Raw genomic sequence first — 18,268 nt, 5'->3', positions numbered from 1 at the left:
TTCCATGCAAGATTTAAAAAAAGCACAAAAACTCAACGTGTTCAGTAGTTTTTATGTTCACAACAGATAGCAGTCTTGCAGCAGATTAGCGTACTGGTATAGCTGCTGTATGTATATAAGGGCTTTGGATGGTCTGGGACTTAAGCTTCAGATGAAATAATCAACCCTGACTGAAAGGACATTTATTGGAAAGGCAGTATGAGAAGAGATGGTGCTGCTGTCTGAACTGCCTGACTCCTGCAAATTAGCAACATAAAGGAGAGGTTTTCTTGGAAATCTGTAGGCGAGAGGCTAAGCTCCTCTCCTTGCGCTTAGCCAAGTGGGGTCAGAAGCGCCGCAGGCAGCTCCCATCCCAGAGCTGCTGGTCACTCACTGTCAGTGTGGGATGTGTCAAGCAGCTCGTTGCTTGCCAACAACAGGCTGGGAAATCAGGCTGCACGCAACTTTTAGCACATGCTGTAGTAGATTCCAGCTTACCTGTGCAGTAAAGATAAGCCTGTACTGCATGTAATTTTTTTCTTCTCACGTGGTGTCAGGAACAGAAGAAAGACCTGAGGATTTGATAGATCTCAAGCCGGAGTTCACATAATCACTTTTGCTATTTAGAATGAAAGCAGATAATAGTGCTGAGATTCCAGGGAGGGTCTTGGTTGTCCCCAGGTTCAAGGACACTTGGGTCAGGGGATGGAGTCTGACAGGAAATCAAGGCTAACCTTTGTACTTCCCCCTCCGTTATTGTTGAATATACAGAAAAAAAGAAATATATGGAAAGAAGCAAAGTACATATACTTCTGCAGCCTAAGAGCTGCTTTCAGTACTGCATGCTTTTATGTAGAACTCAATAAAATGCATTTGCAAACATAATTACAGATCCAGCAATGTTCTCTAATAATGGATTATATAAAGCATGTTATGAAATGCATTCATATCAGGTTCTTGGCAGATTGTACTACCTACTGTAACCAAGTGCTATAAAACCAACTACAAGTATATAGAAATTACTGACACAAGGTATGCTCCCCTGAAATAAAGTGCAGTTTCAGAGGGTTGCAAAACATACTGTAGAGGGTGGTGGAGGTATTTTGAACATGCTAGAGCCAGCAGCACAGCAAAGGAAGCCATTCTTGGGGAAAGTATGGTGATAAATGGCTCCTCAGAGCATATCAGCTGTTGGCTCAGGGCCTGCAGGTTGATCCAGGTGTCCTTACGTGCCACAAGACTTGGTCCTATTTTGTTATGTTGTAAATTCCCACCAAAGTATGTAGGGCTCTGCCTGGCTGAGCACTGAGTAATTGAAAAAAAGAAAATTAAGACTCTGGTCCTGAATTCACATAGAGATTTTCTGAAGTTGCTTCAGTGTGCTGGACTCCCACATGAAGGCTTTATTCAAAACCCTTTCAATTGAGTGGAAATTTACTACCAATTTGGACGATCTCTGGATAAAGTCTTACTTAAATTTTGTCAGATTATTTCTTTAGGGCAGAAGGGATGTTATTCTGAGTTATTAGGTTATGAATGTTGCTGTGTCATGAGGAAAACAAATGGATTTCTTCTACTTCCTCATCACTCAAAACAACCTCTAGTAAAAGATAAGCAGAACCAGAACGGATAAAAAGGAAGCCCCTTTCCTTTTCTCACTGCAATGAACCTTTACCCAAACTCTTTTTTTGTATGGTTCCTGTTGTTCATATATTTCCTATTTCTGCCTTAGTTGGGAGCATTGTCATAATACAAAAGTTCCTATCATTTGTTTCATTGCTAGTCAGAAAAATCTTCTCTAAACCAGGTTTTCTAACAGTGAACATTTGAGTAGTTAGTGAAAGAAAATAGCACAGAAACCATGACTACTGCTTCTAGGAACTGCATGTTCAGCTTCAGCCTGCAACTGCAGGAATGGGTCTCTCACTATGCCAGATAAAACTTTGTAGAGAATGATTGCTAGCAGCTCTAGATCAAGGGACCTGAGCGCAGTTGAGTGAGATGCCCTTTCAAGCTGTTTCCCTGCGTATTTTTCTTACGAAAGCCAAGTAGCAGAGTCTGGTGCATAGCCACTCATGCAGACAGGAGATTAGCATGCGGTTGGGATACGTGTTTAAATACAGAAACTGAGCTTTATTTCCTTAAAAGCAGCTATACTGATCATGTGCAAGTAGGTCTTTCCTCCATGGACTGCGAAGCACTTTGCAAATATTGTTGGAGGCTCGCAATGTTCTTGCACTTGGGTAAACTTGATCCTGGAGGCGTTAAGTGATTTACTCAAGGTTGTCCAGTAAATCAGAGGTAGAGGTAGGAAGTGAAACAGCAGCATGACTGCAAATGACATCCTTTTGCCTTCAGAGGTGCTACTGTGTGTAAATAAAGGCCTGACCCTGTTGTTTGTACTCATGTGAACAGTCTCTGAAATAAATGGAAGGACTTGCATGGGAAAAGGGCCGTGATATTGGCCTCCTTAGGCCTTCCTCCATGAAGCATTTAATATTTCCCAAGAGGTGCTGCTGGCTGCACCTCGTACTGAAGTATCTTACAGCAACAATGGCAACGGCACAGAAATCTGCTTAATTTAACCCCTAGTGCACAAAAGCCGAAATCTAACATCAGAGTTTTCTCTGCCTGGGCAGGCACCAAGCCACCAGCACCTGAGAACGGTGGCATGTCTTGGAAATGAGCTCTGACATCCACACTCCCCTCCTTCAGAGGGAAAGAAGAGGTGTTGTGTCACAGTACGGACTGAGAGATTCTTCAGCTGGTAAAAAACACGAGGTCTGTATTTCTTCCCAGCAAAAGCTTGGCTCTCCCCCAGCTGCAGCAACCTAAAAAGCTAATATGTAAGAAAGACCACATTAAAAATATGACGTAGAAATATGTCTTTAATAAAAGGAAAAGAAAAATCCCAATTTTTTTCCTCGTTCTCTGCAGAAAAAGGATTCCTAGCTACAAGCCACTGTTTGCCTATTTAAGTCTCTGCGCTTCTTATTCCCCTTCTTTAGCAGATTTCAGATGAATGAAGAGGTAAGAGATGGCACTGGTAGTAAACTGCAACTGCGCGAGTTGCATAAATGCAGAGCGGATTTCAGCGCCTAATGCACGCAGCAGAGATTTCCACCGTGAAGATGGAGCGAGGGAGCCTGCAGCATCTGAAGGGAAATCAGCTGACGGCACCGCTCCGGCGAGCGGAGATGTGAAACTGCCACATACAGGGAAAGTGGAAGCGACTACTGAAACCTGCAATGGCACCAACTCCCCGGAGCTTGAACTTCTGCGATAAAAGGAAAGAGATCATTAACTGCGCGTGGGGATCGCTCGTGGAGGAGGAAAAAAAACACCCTTTAACTCTGGAGTTTTTAAAAGTGCCCTTGTTTGTTTTCTTGGCAGAGGATCGGAGCATTTGGCACCCATCCTTGGAAGGTGGCCCGGCTGTAAAAATGCTGGGGTTGGCCCTTTCCATGCTGTTGCTAAGCGGACGGCCCAATAGCCGGCTGGGGCCCTCCAAACCCCACCCCGCGCTCCGGCCAGATCCAGCCTGTATTAAAAGCCTCTCTTCTCCCACTTGCTAATAATAATTTAATTTCTTTTTTAAGCCAAAGAAGTGCCAAATTTATATAAGCCTGGCCATGCCAAGAGGTGCAGGGTGTGCAGCCCGTGCCCCAAAGAGCCCTTTGCTTCGGGGCTCTGGTGCCGCTCCTGTCAGACCCGTTCCCCTTCTCTCTCCCCGCTCCCACAGCCTCAAGGTATAGAACAGAACTAAGGGTGTTTTTTTTTTCCTCCCCCCTGCACCCACCCCTTTTTCTTTTTTAATAACTTTATCAACTCTGAACCCCAGGATGATTTGTGCATTTCATATTCTCCCTGCACTTTTATTCTCTGTTAGAATTTGGATACTTTCCATTTCTCTTTCCCCCCCTCCCCTTTTCTCTTCTTTTTTTTCTTTCTTTCCCCCTGCTTGTTTGCGGTTTTGCATGAAAAGGCATTGTTAACTCTTTCACGATCCGCTTGGAAAAGGACTTTCTTGGCTTGGCTGCTGGAGGCGTTGCTGGAAGAGCAAAATAAAAGTGCAGGGTTTCAAAACCGTAGGCTGAAAAGAAGAGCAGCAGTGGAAAAGATTTACATTGAAACTGCTACTGTAGGAAAAGCAGAGCTCGGAGAGCCGAGCGCTGGTATTTGTTTCCCAGAGCTCAGCTCTTGCTGCATTGCACGACGTCTCCCTGAGCAGATGCTGGAAGGCAGCAACACAGGGGGACACGGGCTCAGAACTGTGAGGATGGGCACCCGTCCCCATTGCAGTGCACACAGCATTGCTTTTGCATGCAGACTGGGAGAGTGCGTGCTTTGCTGCTGCCTGAGTGCAAAAGAAGCGAAAGGCGTTCTTCCCCACTGCACCTGGGTGAAGCGTGGGGAAACAGGAGGTCCTTGGTGTAGCAGAGATGCACAAAAGGAGGTGGGGAATTTTTCCCCGGGAGCTGCGAAAAGTGGAGGATTCATTTTCCCTTTTGTCCCTTGAGATGAGAGGCTGGGAAGTTGGCATCTGTCACTCCAAGCCTTTTTCCTCTTCCTCAGGACTTGCAGCTGCAGAAAGTGGGTCCAACCCGGCCGAGCTGCGTGAGAGCTGCCCAGCTGAGCTCCTTGAGCTGCTGCAAGCAGAGATGGCTCAAACAGTTGGCAGCAGCGAGGATCAGTTATCTTTTTCTTTTAAAAATAATACGTTATGCAAGTAGGTTTTATTGTAGTTACGGGCATTTATTCTTTCTTGCTGGAGATGATAAAATAATCTCGTTGGAACCAACAGGAACATAAATTTAATAATGTGACGCTATGGGCGCGTTAAATGGTATAACATTGCTCCTAAAAGTTCTAAAAGCACATTAAAAAAATCCTTCATATATTTGCACATCCTGTGGTAATTAGCACATGAATATTTTCCATTTGTAGCCTTTGAAAAAATACTTTTCGAGTGGTTAAAATCCAATTTTTTTTCCAGCATCCTCCACAGCCTTTTTGTGTGATTCCTGCTCTTAAATATTTGTATGCACGTTTGCGTGTGTGTTTGCTGTGCCTGTTAGTTCCGTTTTGTAGAACAAATGGAGAAAACTAAAATATAGATTTTTAACAACTACAAGATTCCCTGCAGACAGGGTTTTGTACTGCAGCGGCTCAGAGGAAGAACACAGCATGTAATTCTACATACATCAGAGCCCTTTTCCATTGCTCTTACCTCGTCAGCTGAATGGAGAATTATAAAAACTATGTCCCTGATTCTGTAAAGATTTGAAAAAGAGGCTTAACTTTAGGCACACAGGTAACTTCAAAGGGAATTAAGTGAAAATATGAGATGTGAGCAGTTCACTGCAGGCAGATGCATTAGAGAGAACGATCTACACAGAACTTGATCCAGAAGCTCGGGAATTACATTAACTGACCTTTGTGAGCTAAACAAAAGCTGATTGGAAAATATATTCGGAAGCTAAAGTGAAATATTATAACAAAATAAACCTCAGTGCAATGGGTATTCTTATTACAGAGCATCCTTTGACTCGTCTGTAGGCAAGGGGACTGGTGCTGCAAAAGGGAGTGGGAATATTGCCATTGATTTTAGTGAGGCCAGAATTTTGCCCAAAACATTTGCTTTCTCCTGGTTCTGAGGTATTTTTTTATTAACTCTGCCATTGTTTCTTGTGTCTCTGCTGTCACATTGCATGGGGTGCATGAGCATTCTAAAATTAACGATGGACCTGAACTGCAGAGCACGGCTCATTGATCAAACCTCTGAATCCATCTCGACAAAGTTTGATTAGATGTTTGATTCAAGGCTACTGTATAGACACATCTCTCTGTACATTCACAATTTTGTTGGCACACCTGTTGTGGCCTGGTTGGGAAATTTTGTGCATGTAGCAAATCCTGGTCTAGTGGGGCAAGCTAAGCATCGATTTTGTTTCACCACGTCAGAGCAAGCTATGTCAACTGCTGCACATCACTTTGTGATCATGGTTAAAGCCAGTCCGACAAACAGCCACCTCAGCAAGCTGTCATTTTAATGTTTTATCCATTTTCTTTCTGTGTACGTGTGCTCCACATTTCAGTGAAGCTTCGTCTCTCCTGCCCACTGCCATAGGCTAAAAGTCTGCTGCAAGACTCAAGTCTCAAATGTGTCACATGTAATGAAACAGGAAAATTCCACCCAAAACATTGATTACTGGTGCTCCTGGTCAGGAAAAGGAGAGAACAATGAGACATGGGTAGTGACACCTGCACAGGGGCCATGCAGGCATCTCGCAGCCCTGAGAGTTCCCTCCTTCCTGCTCCCCTTCCTTCGTAATGTTGCAAATTCGAGACCTTCTATAGTGTAATTTTAAAGTACTTTGGCTTGTTTTATCATTAGCTCTTTGTTCATCTACCTACTCAGAACTTTTAAAACCTAATCTCCTTCCCATTAAAACTCAAAAATTTCTCTTGCTTTGAAGCGTTACATCTTGGGAAGTCAAAACCTTCAGTGTCTGCCTGAGACATTGATATTTTACCAACTTTAACAACTCAGCCCATAGATTTTTCTCTCTCTGAGTGGGGAAGTTTTGTTCTTATCCCCATTTTACGGGATGAAATCTCTTATTCAGTGAAGTATGTGAGCATGTGCCAGTTTCAACAGAGCTGGTGGAATCTTTCCAGGATAGACTAGGTTTGCCAGAAGTGCAATTTGAAGTGGAAAACTATTCACAAATTCAGGTTGAATGCAGTGAAGAGTTTTGTCAGAAAGAAAAAACAGGGGCATTTCTTTTCTCAGGAAGGTTTAAATGTTTCATTTCTGTATTTTCAAATTAAACTTTATAATTCTGGACTTTTTAAAGCCAGATATATTTCAAAATTAACCTTTCTTGTTCATGACTATTTTGAAAGCAATGTGATGAAAAGAACATTAGACTTCTCGTTATGAGAGCAAATTGACACTGCTTTAAACTTCATTTTGACGTTATGAAGTGGTTTTTTTTCAGCTAGAGGTATTTGGTGTTTAGTTTTTTTTTTGTTTGTTTAAAAAGGAAAACAGCATGCAGATTTCCATTGTAGGGGGAATCAAAGCAATCTCAAGTGACCCAAAATGAAAGTGTGGGGCGGTCTTATGTTTGATGCACCAAAATACTAGACATTTTGGAGTCAACCCCACCTTAATCTTTTTTTTTTCCTTTTTTTTTTTTTCCAGTTTGCCATTCAGCCACCAGACCGAAGGGAACACGTCCATACAGCTCCAGCTCGTGCAGCATACAGTCCTATTGTTCTTGGTTGACTTCTGCAGAGCTTCTCGTGCTTGGATTCAGCCTTGTAGTTTCACTGAGCCCACGCCTACACAAACCAGAGCAAGTTCAACAGGGAGATGGGCACGGCTCCGCTCCCAGCTCTGGCTTCCAGGCTCAAGACTCTTCTTCTCCAGGTTAGCCCAACCGAGCTCTCTCCAATACATCAGGCTTACAAAGAAAGGGTGGGTGTTGAAAGGGGTATGATTTTCTTCGCAGCGTTTTGACACTTTGACACACATTCAGGGAAATGTGTGAGGTGGGCAGCAAAGGAAAGGAATTGTACGTGTCTGGAAGAACCTGGAACATAATGCTAAGTGAAAATTTTTGGTTCTTTTAGGCAAAAATGTGAATGTAAGGTCCTCTAAATAAAGCCCACAGTTATTAGGAGCTTGGCCGTTTTGTCTTGTCTCAGAGTGGCTCTTCCTAATAATGCAAACTGATAAAAGTGAGTTGGAATGATTTTGCCAGAATAACTGTTAAGGGAACAACAAAGATGCACATTTGCACATTTGCACACATACCTCTAAATAACATAATCAGCTTTGAAGTTTCAGAGAGTGCACATTTGAAAAACAGAGTCCAACCAGCTAGGAGAGAAGGAAATGCAATGCAAAGGATGTTTACTACACCAATGTATTTTCCATCAAACTAAGTTTTATTAACTTCTCAATGTCATGTGATGCGTATCTGCAGCTCGCTCATAGTGCCTTAATTTGTTGCTATGTGTGACACGTTGTAGGCTGATCTAGCCTGACACATCATGGTATGCAGAGTACACATATATCATGATAAGACAGTTGAAAACCAAAGACAAACAGCCCCAGCAAGGGAGAACTGAACAGCATGGTTCAGCTGGGGCCTATGCCCATAAGAGAGAGAATATTTGAAACGTCGTGCTATAGCTGTGAGTAAACAAGGTGTTTCAGTCCAGTGTACCCATGGATGGCTTTGTTTCTTTTTTTTCCTTTGTACTAGTTGATGTTCTTTGTAATGGCATCTTTTTTGTTAAAATGGAAAAAATAGGTTGTCTGCTGGAGAAAAAGTTGGACTTAGATGCTGCTGTGCTACTGTGATGCTTCATGAGTGAGGATCTTCTGGTCCCTGCAGCCAGTAAAACACCCCTGGGCAGCACTGGGATGATGCAGTGAAGGTATGTTACACGGAGTCCACAGCCACCCAGCCTGCACAGCTTCATTTCTGGTCAGCTTTGGATTCCCCTTCTAGAGACACAGAATATTTCTGGGCTACAGATAAGAAGGTTCTGTTGTCCAGGACAAGCTCTTCATTGTTTTCAGTTTCAGAGAAAAGATACTGCCCAGGTAAAGCAATACTTGTTGCAATCATCTTATTAAGAAGTTTGGGAGGAAAAAGGTAAAATTTTGTCATAAGGCTTGAGTAACTATGACTGTGAGCTAACACTGAAGGGAATACATCTTTATTCCTTATGTCTGAAGTACGTGATGCATCAAACACAGCAAAGCCAGCCAGTCAAAAGAGATGATTCTGCTCCTACAGTATTTAGTGTTGGTATGGCCTCACCTTGAATATTGTGTGCAGCTCTGGGCTCTGCAATCTAGAAAGGATATGAAGGTACTTGGAAGCACACTGAGGAGGGCAACAGAACTGTAGCATGGCTGGAAGGCAAGTCCTGTGAGAAGAAGCTGAGGTGACTGGGGTTGTCCAGTCTGAAGAAGAGAAGCTCTCTTCAGCTCCCTGAGAGAAAGCCGAGAGAGATGCCGGGCTATGCTCCTGGAAACTGTTGACAGGATGGGAAAGGCACAAAGCTGTGCCAAGAAAGGTTAGGATGGGCATTAGAAGAAATTAATTTGCCACAAGGGTGGTTGAGCGCTGGAACAGGATTTCTAGAGAGGTGGTTGATGTCCCTTGGCTGTCAGAGTTCAAGAGACATTTGGATAGTGCTCTCAGTAACATGCTTTAACTTTTGGTTATCTCTGAAGTGGTCAGACAGTTGGACTGGATGATCTTTGTAGGCCCCTTCCAATTCTCCTCTCCTCTCCTCTCCTCTCCTCTCCTCTCCTCTCCTCTCCTCTCCTCTCCTCTCCATTGCAGCATCTGATGCACGGACTCAGATGCAAATGATCCCAATCGTTTATTACAAGTTCTCACATCACTTATATACCTTCACAAGTTTTATTTTTCTAGCTTTCGCATCCACCCCAACAACTTTCCCATCTACCTTTACATGTCAACAGAGCATTCTACAAAACACTCTTCAACTGTTCACATGGGTGCTTATCCAATCACAGCCGTGAGACGTTCTTTCTTCTTCTAGAGGTGTCCTTGGTTCTCATGCTGTTTATCTTGCTCTACAGCTTCTGCTCTGAACAGTTTTACTTGTATTCCCACAATCCATCACATCCAAAGTGTCTCTGGGGTCTTGGGTGCCAGAGTTTTGAAGCATATCTCAAATCTGATTTCACACCTAGAAAACTAACATAATGAAGGACCATGTATTTGGACTACAAAGGATGGTAAACTCTAAATAAATATTATAATAACTTGTGTTAAACTCTTCAGAGCTTCGGTTTATGAAGACTGATTGTTTGATGAAATGAAATCTGCCTTCGTTTTAGTCTCTTTATCCTCAGCAGTGTGAGATCCAAGTTTATCTGATTCTTAAAGCTGGATGTATAGCATTGCAGTGCCTTCCTCTGAGTAACAGGAAGACAAGCTGGGTAAGTGCTGTGTCTGGTTAGTGTTTCTACAGACTGTGCAGAATGATCACTCATCTAGAAAGAAACACTTTCCGCTCGATGTGAGCATCAGTGGAAATGCTGAGCGTGTTCAGCACAGTTCTCTTTTTATCGTAGAAAAGTGACATTCTCTATGGACCTGCTCCAGAGTCCGATCGTGTCAGTGAAAGGACTCCTATTGACTTCAGTGTGACTTGGAGTGCCTCCTAAAAATGGGAACAAAGCAGTAGACTTCATAAATCTTCTGATGTGGTCCTTAAAGCAAGAATTCAGACCCCATGGGGCAAAGGTTTGTGATTAGAAAGATATTTGGCCTCTCTTTCTTCCTGAACTGAACTATTCAGATCTTACTGGAGTTTTGCTCTTTGAGAAAAATCATATGCCAGTCAGCACGGGGGATAGTTAGTCTGTTAAATGTAAAAAAAAGTAAATGCCTTTTACTTTTTCATTATTGTCTGAGATTTGATTAAGGCAGTCAGTGACCCTTTGCTTAGGTCAGAAGAAAAAAAAAGCAAAGAAAAGCAAATGGAGCCATAGGACTAAAATTTGTTACTGAGAAATAGAACAGTTGAAGGTGTGGGAGACAGAAGAATTATCACAGCACTGATGGCACTAAAGTAGCTTGAGAGGCTTTAAACTTTCATAAAGTATGTGCTGGCAGAATTTCATCCTATACCTTTACCATAATGCAGACATTTTTTAATAGACAAGCTTGTTGGCATGAGAGAAGAGGTGCACATCAATGACCAGATTCCCCTATCACAAGCAGTGCTCATCAGTGATTGCTTCTTTCTGCTGTCTTTTGCTTAGACCCTTTCTGGGGAAATTTTTAATAAGGTAGTCTGAAAATGAGCAGGAGTTGAACCTCTGTGTTCCTTTGTGCCATTGACAGAAAGCTTCTTCCCAGTTGAAGTGACCTTTCCTTCTCTCCCTTTAGAACTGCTGCTTGTCCTCCATAAGTTAGTGTTGTGCCTGACTGTGTTAAACACATGGGGAGTGAGGTCTGCTCACTGTACGACTTCCTCTTACAACTCTCAGCCTTTGACTCACGAGCATGGTTTGGTTTTATCACTCCAGAGTGCGCTGTAGATGTTTGGTTTGCAAGGCAAATAACGTGAACCATCACGTTATCATGTGGAACCTCTTTTCCACACTGCTCTATATATGTCAGTCAACCTTTTAACTTGATTAGGAGGTTAATTTGCATGGTACTGTGTGTATGCTTTTACTGGAATATATATGCTATGAAATGTATGGTGTAAGTTAATCCAAAGCTAAGTAGGCCAATAAAAGCTAGTTCCTTAAGGAGGAAGAAAAAAGAATACAGCTCAATGGAAGAGAAGCTTGGTAAGAGTCCAGAGTCCTGACTCATTGTTAGCCTCAAGAGCGTCCTGACTAGCATCAACGTGTTCTGGAAGCAGTGTGATTCTCCTACCGTATTAACAAAAAATAATAAAATGTAATGCTAAAACAATAGGACATACCAGAAAATTTCCACTGAGACATGGTATCTCAGGAACACGCCTGTGGCAGAACAATTTCCATCCTGCTCACATAATCGGTGTATATGGCACTTACATGACTTCGTGCCCACCATGGAAAAGTGAGCAGCTCTTTTAGGTGCTTGGGCTGTTCCTTCAACACTGAGTGCTTCAGAAAGCTAGTAAATAGAATATAAATTAGAAGTGTATTTGTGGGAGACACCCAGTCAGGGGGGAGCACTAGGAATGTACAGTATAGCCTTCATGGAAATCTGAAAAATGCCTCCAAGGCTCTCTACCCACATCTCTCCATAATTCTAATCTCAAAAATATATACAATTTGGAAGCAATATAGTTCTGGAAGCTTGGCTAGTGTGAGCTCACAGTTATCTTTTACTTGATCCTGTGAAATAAATTATATGCAGCAAATCCCCACTGCAGATAAATTCTTCTCCATCTGTTTTCCTATAAGAAAAAAAAAAAAGTAAAATTACTTTCATGCAACAATTGCACAAGCAAGTTGTAAGCTTAAAGACAAAGGAGAAGAAAGTTAGAACGTTTTCTGGTTTGATGCCAAAGATTTTGAAGATAAAAATTCTCTGAAAGTAACTGCAATAAACGAATGACTGTTGAGCTTGAACAGTCCTCAAGTTAAATTAGTTCAATTTTGTTTAAATATTTATTAGAAGCAAAAGAAAACATAAATGCGGGAGAAAAAAAATCTTTATATTTTGTCATCTTTTTCCCACAATGTCTCCTAGTCTGAAATGAGGTCATTGGATTTTAGTAAGTAGTCCAAGTACAATGCAAAATATATTTCAAGGCAGAGCTAAACTTCACATCTCGAAAGCAAAAGGGTTAACAGAAATATAAAATTATGTGAGAGAGAAAGCACTCAATGCCTAGGGAAGTATAGTTTTACCTGTCAGGAACAAGAAAGTTGGTCTGCATCCATTGCAGAGACATAAACTAATCTCAGCAAGGGCTGCATGTGAATGAACAGCTAGAGCCTGATCAAATAGAAGGTAGACTTAGCAGGAAAAATCCCAAATCACAGTTTTGTTTTCTTTTTCAGGGATTCTTTTCTAGATTTAAAAATGAAATAGGTCCAGTCTTGTAATTATGTGAATCAATAACGTTTATAGCAAAACTGACAGAAGGTGTTTATGGAGATATAATTATAGTTTGCAGGTCACTTAACAACCTTGCATGGGCAGTCCATAAAGAGAATATGACCAACTGCTGTGGATAGTCACCCGAGTAAACAAGGAAAGTGTAGAAGTGTGGCTTGTGAAAAATAAGCATTCTTATGGGGAAATGGAGAATGACAATAAGAATTACAGTGATCCAATGTTTCAGGTGTAACTGGGAAAAGAAGCATTTCAGATCCTTTCCTGAATATCTGGGAAATCTGAAAGGGGTATAAAAAACAAATGAAGTGTTTGATGCTTATTTCAACCCCTTTTGAATCACAGCATGTTCATTTAGGAGTTTGTAGGCAGTGAATATTTCTAGTTCCACATTCGTTGTCTAGCAGAAGCGCTCTAACTCCACTCAAAATCCAAAATCCCAAAATGCATAAAGGAAAATAATCCAAATGTCAAATGTAACCATGAGCAATTAGTCAATCCATCAGAGCAAAAGCAATCAAGCCACATCCTTCTGTTTCCTTTCTGGAGACACATACATCTAATAATAACCTTACAAGAGCACTTTAACGAAGGGAGGAGAAGCTGAGAGTTTTGACCCCATTCTAGAAAACAAACCATCTCCAGGAATTTCGATGCAAGTGCATCAGCCAGCGACATCCCAAAGTAAAAGTTTAAGTGACGAATCTGAGTTACACCCAGAGATGAGCGGGAGCACATTGCACCACTTGCAGCATGTGAGAACACCTCCAAAGGCTCTAACAGCCCCGCTGCAACTCGCTAGCTGTTCCTGCTGCCCTTACGTGCATCTTCTGAATGGTTTTGCATTCAAGGCAATGATGGAAAAGCCATGAAAGAATCGGATGAGGTTTTCTTCTAATAATACAGGCAAGACCATCTCCAGCTGTTGGCAATACATGGGCATGAGGGTCTTCGCTTTATTTCCCAATACGACCACCCCCAGCAGTAGGGAATAGTCCTGGCATTTAATTTAATTTGACTGCAGCCCGAGCTAAAGTGCAAGATTATGTTTCTGCAGGAAATATTTAGGTGACAGCTTTAGGGAAAACACTTGGCTTTCTGTTGACTATCTTCTCCTAAGAGCACTGCCATAAAGATCTTGTGTTAAGGCCACAGAATGTGTAGCTGGGTGCAGTCTGGGGACCTCACCATTTAGAGGTGAATATTCCCAACAAGCTGACATTGTGAAGGACAAGGAGCTTTATGTATTTTATACCTTGCCCTTGAAAACCCAACTTTCACATATAAGTATTTTGTTTCTGTGTGCGCTTTCCTGTATGTGAGTGTATTTGTTAGGAACCTAACTGAAATTCTCTTCTGCAAATGTGTTGGCTTGGTTGGTAAGAAAGTTGTTCTGAATGTACTGCAGGGCACTTCTTTTGTTCATTTTCTTTTGTCAGAGGCTGACAGTACACTAGCTGCAGTTTTCATGTGATCATTCTTGAAATTGCTTCGTGTTCAGAGAAATGTGTAGGCGTTCTTTTCTTTAAATAGTAAGTGAAAACAGTATTACAAGAGTAAAAAATTACACCACAAGATTCTGTGCCTTTTCTCCATTTTCATCTTTCATTCATTTAATGAGCTTATTTTTATTCCCTGTCTTTCGGTCCCCACTCTATATTAACAAGTTCTCCCTTGATTTCATTGATTCTCCTTGCCCACAGTGGCCTTTTTTAATAATTTATTCAATATGTTTATTCTTCTGTAAGTACAGATTGCCAAGAGAGGTTGTGGAATTGTCATCATTGGCTCAACGAGACACCCATCTATTAGGGATTATTTGAGGATAAGGAAATCAATCCCTCTGTGATTCAAGGGGAGGAGGGGGTGGATTAAATGACCTGGTAGAGTAGTCCCCTCTAATTCAAATTATTCTGTGCATTTCTTTGTTTTGTTTCATTTTGTTGTTCTAAATTCTTTTTGATCTCAATTTCTTAATTTTTTTAGATAATGTTCTCTTGTGTTCGTGTTCTTTGAAAGTATGAAGAATTTGCATGAACCAATTTTTATTAGTTCCCTTGAGAATGTTAAAAACTTCAATTAGGTCACTGTAAAGTCTCTTTTCCAGAGTGAAATTCCTTAATCTTCCTTAATAACTTAAATCTTTGAAAACTGATGTTGTTCTGCAATGCATTTTCCTCAAAAGTAATTAGATACCAGCTAAGTTGCCACATAATAGTCAGTGCTGTGTTGTGCTCTGAATATAATTGGCCTTTGGATTTTGCAGAGCCCATTAACCCTGATGGGCTGGAAACACGACTGTCAGTATATCAGTGCAATTTGGGAAATGATAGGAATTTCCAGTTTCCAAGAGGACTGCATTTTCTGTTTGAACAGGAACTTCTCACATTGTAAACTGATACCCTGCCCATATTTCTTAGTAGCTCTGCTCTGTCATAATGTTAGAACTGTTGTTATAACAACAGGCAAAATCCTCAAGGCAAATCTGAATGAGCAGACTGAGGGATGGTAAAGCTCCATGTCATTCCCTTAGACCACCTTGCTGTCCCCAGAGAGCAGAGCTCAGTGCTTCCCCCCTCTACCCTGAGCAAAACAAACCCAGGGACCTCAGCCCAGGGACCTCAGCCCCTCCTCCATTCTTCCCTCCAGACCGTTCCCCGTGTTCCCAGCCCTCCTTTGGACACTGTCTAATAACTTTGTGCCCTTCTGACATCATGAGGTCCAAAGCTGTGCACAGTACTCCAGATGTCTTCAAAGCTTGCATCCATTTTGTGGACAACAAGATGTGGGTGTTTTGCAATTAATGGTGTGGCATCACGCTCAGGTGATAAGGATTTGTCACTTCTTCCCATCTCAGCTGATACTCTTTAAGGGTAAAAGATGGTTTGTGCAGAAGTTGCTTTATTGATCTTTATCCTCATTCCACGATAGATAAGTGTGGGTTTGTTTGGAAAAAAAAAAAAAAAAAAAAAAAAGGAGGAGGAGATTGATTGCTTATCTTAACCACTTCTATTTGAAGACAAAATCAAGAGAGTTTGGTAAAGCAACAGAGGTAAGCAGCTTCCTGCAAGCACCCTTTGGGGCTGTACCTTTTTTTAACCTTCTCTGCTTACTCCTTATGTTTTTTGCCACTCCTCAAGTACTGTCTGTGCTGACAGCAGAACTTCTATAACTCAGTTTTTGCTGGTTATGGTGAGAAGCCTTGCTGTTCTAATCCTGCTTTTTTGTTAAGTAATGTTTAATTTAATTATTCTATAATAATTATAGTGATATTTTCCCTCAGCCCATAGGTGTTATTTTTTGGGCAGGCACTGGCTTGGTGCTGACATTATGGATGTGTGTGATTTTGGCAAGGAAAAAAATCTTTCTCCTCTCCATTTGCTTTATTTCCTGCAAATCTCCTTATGCTTCATGTTGTAATCTGAGGTCACGTTTCTTCATACACACTGGATTTCAACAGCCTGATGATGGCAAAATCAGAATGTCTCCTGATACCCTCATGGGAGCAGCCTTGTCCCTATGTTCTCTCACAGATACACAAGTGACATCCCTTAGCTTTCTGTCACCTTCAGCCCCTTAAGAAGGAAAAAGGAATTAGGGGAGAGGGTGGAACCAGAAGTATCTTGACAGCACATTTCTTGCAGTGTAGTAACCTGGGCACTTCCTGCACCAGTAGTTCCCTACCCAAGCAAGGCTGCAGTCACCCTGCTGTGAAACGCATGTTTGTCAAGTATTAGGGATCAAATTCAGAGCCAATGAAAGACACGGCTTCAGGACAGCATCTCCAGACTTTATTTTGTGTCATATCAGGCTTCAAGTATTACATAGCATTGCCATGCCAAGATATTTTTAGTGTCCTAGAGACTGGAAACAAAAAAAATATTTTGTCTCTTGGCTGGAGGATTTCCCTGTATTTGCACTGGTCTAATTTAACTCCAATTGAATTCAGAGCATCCAGCTTCTAGATTCAACTTAGCCTTGGTACATACATGTTTTCTAATAAATTTATTTACTTCAAAACAGTCACTGATGGTAGTAACCAAATAGATGTTTCCTCACAAAGCCCATTAAGAGATTCTGCAAGATAAAGAGGTCAGATTCGTAGGGAATTTTTTGCCTTATATTTTGCCAGGTTTAAAAAAAAAAAACAAAAAAGTGTTTTTGAAGTTTGCATGGCAATCTTTGTTAAAATCAACAGTAATCAAGTTCAAAGAACGAATAGGAGGCTGATGACACTCAAATTTATATTATCTGAAAATGCAAACCACTTAAGAGGCTGTTACAGAGCAGTGTAGTAAAGCCCTTAGCTGGAGTCTTAAGGATCAAGTTTCTGGCACTACTAGTCATGTTATTTATATATATGTGGACACATGTTTCTGTGTATAAATTGCACATGTTCACACACACATGTACCCCAGCTATTATTCAGCCCTAATGATGCCCAAAGTCCGATCACAGAGAACACCAATTGAAAATAGTGCCTGAAAATATTCTGCTTTCCTCATCTGCATGTGAAGAGAAAGAGAAAGGAGAGGGAAGAGAAAGGATCTTTACTGTAGATGTATCGTGGTTGCTGGATTTTCAGGTTCAGGATTATGATCCTTGCATGAGGTTCTTTTAGCTAAGAAAACTAAGAAACTCCTGAAAATAATAACATTTTTGTATATGTAATACAATCCTGTTTTGGCAGGAATAGGCACCCACCATTTTAGCAAGGGAAGGACAAATGTATTGGTATGTAAATCTGTTTTTTTTTCCAGATAGCAGAAATGCCGTCACTGGGGATTTCCTGCCCCCTCTCTCCTTAACTGGGACTTTATCCATTCCACCGCCTCCACACACAGAGAACAAGATTTCAGACATATCCAGTGACGAGTTATAGCCTACACTGGGTAGCTTTAGTCTAGCAGGAACTGAATGCAGTGGGTTACATGGAGAAAATGGAGTTGTCTCAGATACGCAGTTAGCCCTATTTTTAAGTGTTTCCATTTTATTTAGAAGGCTGGCTGAAGTCAGCCATGGTTTTATGTGAGCTGTAGTGTGCGTGCTCAGGAGGGCTGCTGTGTACTTGTTCTTTGTACAAACTGCTATTGGAGATTTTTTGGTGCTAGATCTGATACCAAATGGTCATATCTATGCTGTGGAACAACGTGGTAGAGCTTGTTTATAATAATATTTGCAAAAGAAAAGATGGCTTGTTGTCATATCAGAACGTTCCTGATTATGTGTTACATACTGAAGCTATTTAACAGAAAACACTAACAACATATAACACTTTATTCAGCCAGCCAGTATCCTAACTCTTATTTTGCAATATTTACACTTACATTTTTAGGGGGCATGAGCTGATTTCCCAAGCAAAGTTTGTCGAATGGATGCTTGTGGTGGACAGTCATCTCAGCATGTGTGCTCACACCGATCAGAAGCGTTTTGGTGCCTCCTGGCAAACAATACACATGCTGAACTCCCAGTGACCCAGTTGTCTTTGCTAATCGCTCGCTGATTACGCTAATCAGTGCCTTGTTTAAAGCAATGAAGCCAAAACCACTCTCTGCTATGCTGCACTTGGAAAGTAGGATGCATTTTTTTGTTATTGTCATTTGTGTGCTACTAGAGGTGAATGATGAGATGCTGACTTGTGCCACATGGCTGGTGGCTGT

At 41.5% G+C, this 18,268-nt stretch overlaps 1 long non-coding RNA gene across 11 annotated transcripts in view; it reads left to right on the top strand.

The window, feature by feature from the left end:
* Window positions 1–10,335, top strand: part of LOC122161891 — a 346,860-nt gene extending 336,525 nt beyond the window's left edge. For 7 of the 11 annotated variants that reach the window (XR_006169329.1, XR_006169337.1, XR_006169335.1 and 4 more), the window contains 3 exons: window positions 2,619–2,760; window positions 2,991–7,417; window positions 8,307–9,270. This is a non-coding gene — a long non-coding RNA (uncharacterized LOC122161891). Of the gene's footprint in view, window positions 1–2,618; window positions 2,761–2,987; window positions 7,418–8,306; window positions 9,271–10,114 lie in introns of those variants that run through there. The other 4 variants (XR_006169331.1, XR_006169332.1, XR_006169338.1 and 1 more) reach the window with 4 other exon arrangements.
* The last annotated feature ends 7,933 nt before the right edge of the window (window positions 10,336–18,268 follow it).

The sequence above is a fragment of the Centrocercus urophasianus genome, unplaced genomic scaffold (genome assembly GCF_019232065.1).
Source record: "Centrocercus urophasianus isolate 14NV4802_14NV808 unplaced genomic scaffold, USGS_Curo_1.0 seq_2, whole genome shotgun sequence".
NCBI lineage: Eukaryota > Metazoa > Chordata > Aves > Galliformes > Phasianidae > Centrocercus > Centrocercus urophasianus.
Note: the sequence above shows the minus strand (reverse complement) of the source record. Positions and strands in the feature narration are given on the sequence as shown.